Source organism: Elephantulus edwardii, unplaced genomic scaffold, assembly GCF_000299155.1.
Source record: "Elephantulus edwardii isolate Elephantulus edwardi_28Jun2011 unplaced genomic scaffold, EleEdw1.0 scaffold00031, whole genome shotgun sequence".
Classification (NCBI taxonomy): Eukaryota; Metazoa; Chordata; class Mammalia; order Macroscelidea; family Macroscelididae; genus Elephantulus; species Elephantulus edwardii.
In genome coordinates this window covers 2,511,985-2,517,060 of record NW_006399781.1, presented here as the reverse complement: position 1 = coordinate 2,517,060, position 5,076 = coordinate 2,511,985, and the positions used below count along the sequence as shown (strand labels likewise).

Genomic DNA, 5,076 nt, shown 5'->3' with positions numbered 1-5,076 from the left:
TGAGAGGTCCCTGACAGCTGACTTTCCCAATGCAATTTGTCTCCTGATTTCCTGGCTGCTGTTACCAAGAGTGTTGACTGTGGAACCAAGTAAACTAAAACTGTTAACTGTCTCAATCTCTTCACCATCCATACTGATGCTGCCAATTGGCCCAGTGATGAGAATCTGTGTTTTCTTGATGTTGAGCTTCAATCCATATTGAAGACTGCAGTCCTTGACCTTCTGCAACAAGTGTTTCAGGTCCTCCTCAGTTTCAGCAAGCAGGGTTGTGTCATCTGCATAACGCAGATTGTTCATGATTCTTCCACCAATCCTGATGCCACATTTCTCCTCATACAGCCCAGAGTCTCAGATGATTTGTTCTGCACAGAGATTGAAAAGGTATGGAGACAAAATACATCCCTGACCGACCCCCTTCTTGATTTTGAACCATCCAGTGTCTCCCTGCTCTGTTCTGATGACTGCCTCTTGGTCCAAGTATAGGTTTCTTAGATTGCTCCTCAACATTTTCAATAATTAAAAAAAAAAAATCACTGGGACTTTTGCTCCTCTTTTCCAAATTTCTCTCGGATCCACTATTTCCTTCTACTCTCACTATTATTGCCTCAGGTCAGGCTTTTATTAATTCTCAGAAAGACTTGATGCCTTTGGGTCGTGGTGCTGGAGAAGAGTATTGTCTTCATCATTTCTGTCTAGAAATATCTGTTAACATTCTAAGAATTCTTTTTCTAAAATATAGAGTATATGATATGGCTCTAAAATGTCTTAAAAAGAATATAATGCTTGTTGTCAATTTCTTTTCTTCTGTTGTCACCTTTTTATGTTGTTGTTGTTGTTGTTGTGTGCTGTCCAGTTAGAACAAACCCACAGCTGATGCTCTAGCAGGTTTGCAGAGGGAGTAAATCTCCTGGGAGGAGATTGCTCATCTTTCTCCCACAGAGCAGGTGGTAGCTTTGAATTGCATGCCTTTTGAGTTGGCAGTGCAACTTCTTAGCACTAGGCCATCAGAGCTCCCTAAAAAAGTTGTCAAAATTTTTACAGAGCACATGAATTTGACTCCCAACCAACCTCTCCTGGAGTGTTTTACTCATACCACTCATTCCTTTAACACATGTTGAGGTTTTTAGTTGTGTTTTTTTTTTTTTCACACCTGTTCCTAATAGTTTATTATTAATCACCGAGTACTGTGCCTCCATGAGTGGGCCCTGGGAAGGGGGGTCACTATTCATTAGTTCTCCGCAACACAGGGGAAGAGTAGTGAAGGAAAAGGCCTAGCCCAAGCCTCGAGGGTCCCAGATCCGAGTTTCAACAGAACAGGGCTGACCTTTTCCTGGGTCAGTATAGGGCACCCAGGCAGGGGCACAGGTGGGGACAGAAGGACCTAGACTTGTCCTCTGCCTGCCAGTCTAGTTGTGTTTGGAGAAGTATTCCTTGCTGTCATCCACGTTGGGCTTGATCGTGTCACTGCCGGGCTTCCAGCCAGCGTGACATACTTCCCCATGTTCATCTGTGTACTGGAAGGCCTGGACCAGCCGCAGAGCCTCTTCCACGGAACGCCCCACAGGCAAGTCTTTGACTGTGATCTGACGAAGGATACCCTTGCCATCGATGATAAAAAGGCTCCTGTAAGCAATGCCCTCATCTTCCTTCAGCACACCATAATCAAGGGACAAGCTTCTTGTCACATCTGCCAGCAAGGGGATGTTCAGAGGACCCAAGCCTCCTTCCTTCCGGGGTGTGTTGATCCAAGCCAGATGCGTGAACTGCGAGTCCACGGAGACCCCCAGCACCTAGCAGCCCAGCTTGCGGAAGTCGTCGGCATGCTCGCTGAAGGCGATGATCTCGGTGGGGCACACGAAGGTGAAGTCCAGCGGGTAGAAAAAGAGCACCACGTACTTCCCTTTGTAGTCGAAAAGCTTCACCTCCTTGAAAGCGCCATCCACCACTGCAGAGGCCTGGAAGTTGGGGGCGGGCTTTCCGATGTGCGCGTTGCCGGAGGCCATGACTGAAAGCTGCGTGGGGTAAGGCCGGACACGAGGACAGGAGCAGCGCAGACTCACGTTCTCACATGTTGAGTTTTACCCCTTCTTGGTTTTGTTCAAATGCTTCTGCTTGGAATGTTTCCTTTCTCCATGTTCGTTTATAGATAGTTATTTTGGTATACTAAAAAATTTTATTCGTTTTGGTCTACCCAACAACTCTCTTTTTGCTATTCTATTTCTCTTTTACTGTGACTTGTGTTTCTGAAGGCATTACTACACCACTATTGGTGGCATGCCCTAGTCTGGTCATTCATTTTGCTTATGTCACAGTGATTGGTCTGGGACTGAATAACCCAAAGTGGATCAGTCAGTGTTCTTCCTGGAATAAAACAAGGCAAGAGAATCTTCCATTCTTGATAATTTAGATTGATGTTAGCCCAAAGTTGCTGGTGTTCAGGTTCTCTAATACAAAGAGAAAATCCATATGCGGTAGAAGATGATTAAGACCATTTGCAAACAGAAGGAGACCGTAGAGGCAGAAAAAGAGTCATGGTGTTCCAGCCCTTCGCCTTAAAGCAATGACCTACATCTTTGCTTTTGTTTAAAATTCTGTGAATGGAGACCTTGTATTTGGAAGGGAAAAAAAAAAAAGATCTTCAAGACCAGCTTACGTTAAGGATTTCCTCCTCTAGGAAGCCTTCTAGAATGCATTCTTATGGTCTTCTATATTTATTTGATTACTATCTCCTTTTTTTCCAGCAGATACACTTAAGCATTTATTTATCTACTGTACTAAGTTCATTCGTTCATTCAGCAGCACTTGTCAATTGTAAATTTACTTCTGATTGTACAAAATTGTGAACCTCATTCTTACCTACTTTACCAACACCACCTCATAAAGACGTTCAAATTTTTTTTACTTAATTGAATTGTCAAAGATAATTGAAGAAAAGATTTTCTCTCTGTTGTTCCAGATGACAGGTGTATCTCTTTATTCCAAGCACTGATAATAGAATTACAAGTAATCTTAAATATTTCATTGAAAATGTAATTTTTTAAAAGTATATGGACAACAGAAGAGTATAGACTGCTTTTGAATCAGAGAAGGTTGCATTTTCAAATAAGGAAATCAAGCCATTTTTGTGTCTTACCTCTAAATAGCAGGTACAAATTGGTTTATTTGCATTTTCTTGGTTAATTACACATTTTGGAATGATCTTTCCATGTGGAAGTCATTGATAACAGGATCTAATTCCAGAGACCAAAGTGCCATTAGTTTCATTGAATTGAGGCATTTTCAGAGGTTGGAGTCTAAGCCTGGGAATTAGAAATTGTGAATCTTAATTACATCTTGGTCACAGATTGGTTGTTTTCCTGGAAGCACACAACCACAAGAAATGGAAGCAATCCAAATGAAGATGAGAATTTTTGTTTTCTTCAACATCTGACACTTATGTGATTTAATGAAATAGCCCCGTAGATGCCTTTGTATTCTTAGGATTGTATGCCATTACTTTCCTGAGCCCTTAAATCAAAAGGATATTTTAGCATCATGGGCCAATAAGCAAATTAACTTCTCATTTGGTTGTTAGTAAACGAGGCATAGGAATACAGATTGGGAGGAAATTAATTGGGTGCTGATTTTATACCAGTTGGTTGCTAGGATAGTTTCTTTGCCAACCTTTACCTGCATTTCACTCCTTAAAAAATTGCACGAGATATACATTTTAGCCACAATGAAACAGAACGAATACATCTTAATAACATTCTTCAGGGTCACACAGCTTGCTGGATGGGATATGTGTTCTTTTGTAGAATTAATTATTATGTAAAAAGGCTATGCTATTTGTTCTAAGTAATTTACTTATACTATTTAACTAACAGGTAGATACCTATAGCAGGTATTTTGGTGATATTGTGGTTAAGGCATTCAGCTGTTAATAAAAAAGTCAGTAATCTGAGCCCACCAGTCACTCTGTGGAACAGCTAGTGGTAAGGAGCTGTGCATGTGATTCGAATTCATCAGGAGAAATTTGGGCAATATCTTCCCTTTCAATTTGCAGCCTCTGAAAACCCTTTAGAGGGTCGGCTATGAGTCTGTTCAGGTGCAGCAGTACATAACAACATATACAGACAATTTGGTAGGTTTCCTTGGGAGAACACTAAAGCTAGTCTATGGAAAGGCATGGTTATGGGAAACCTTGTAACATCAAGCACACTGCCATTGAGTTGGCTCTAACTCATAGCTGATCTGACAATAGGTTATAAATCACATGAGAGTAGACTGCCCACCTTTCTCCCTTGGAGCCACTAGTGGATTCAAAACCTCAGGATGCTGGCAGCTTTTGAGTTAGCAGCTTGCTATGGACTATGCCACTAGAGGTTCCCTAAACTCACTCTCCAACTGCATGCATTTCTTAAGTTGACTTCAGAACTAATCCATTTGACCTATTCTTCCAGAAAACATCATGATGATTTAGATTTTCCTTCAGGATCAGGTTGGAGTCAAAACATCTAATAGGCGGTGAAGAGACAGCAGTCTGGATGCGTATGGGAATCTGCTAATGTGATAATTCCTTGGCAGTAAGCCAAAAACCTCACCATGAAGGAAGGAAGCTGCTCCCCATTCAACCACCAGATAAGGCAGGATAATGACCTTTCTGTTTCACTTGGCCAGTTTATAATGTGCCACACGAAAGGGAGCAAGTCTGTCAAGCTTGTGCCTGCATTATCTGATTTTCCCCTACACTCCTCCTGCCATCCTCCTCATTGTGTCAGAAGTGCATTACTTGTTGGTGCAGTGAGGCTCAACAACATGGAGAGTGGGTCCTGAAGGATTACAGTGAGGAGCAGTGAGGCTCAACTAATGTGGGGAGTGCGTGGGAGGAGAAGCAGCAAGACTGTAACCAGAGGACTTCTGCTCTGCTCACATGATCAAATCCAGTTAAAAAGCCACGGCCAGATTTTGGGTTAACAACTCTATTGGCAAAAGACAGCAAGAGTTTTTTCAAAGCAGTTTTGGTTTTGTTTAAATCTCAGAGAAACAATGTGAGAGGAAAGTCCATATCACTTCTTTAATTTTGTTTCTTTAAGT

General features: G+C 41.8%; 1 pseudogene; it reads right to left on the bottom strand.

Moving 5' to 3' along the window:
- Positions 1-1,406: 1,406 nt before the first annotated feature.
- Positions 1,407-2,003, bottom strand: LOC102846070 (annotated as a pseudogene).
- Positions 2,004-5,076: the final 3,073 nt, after the last annotated feature.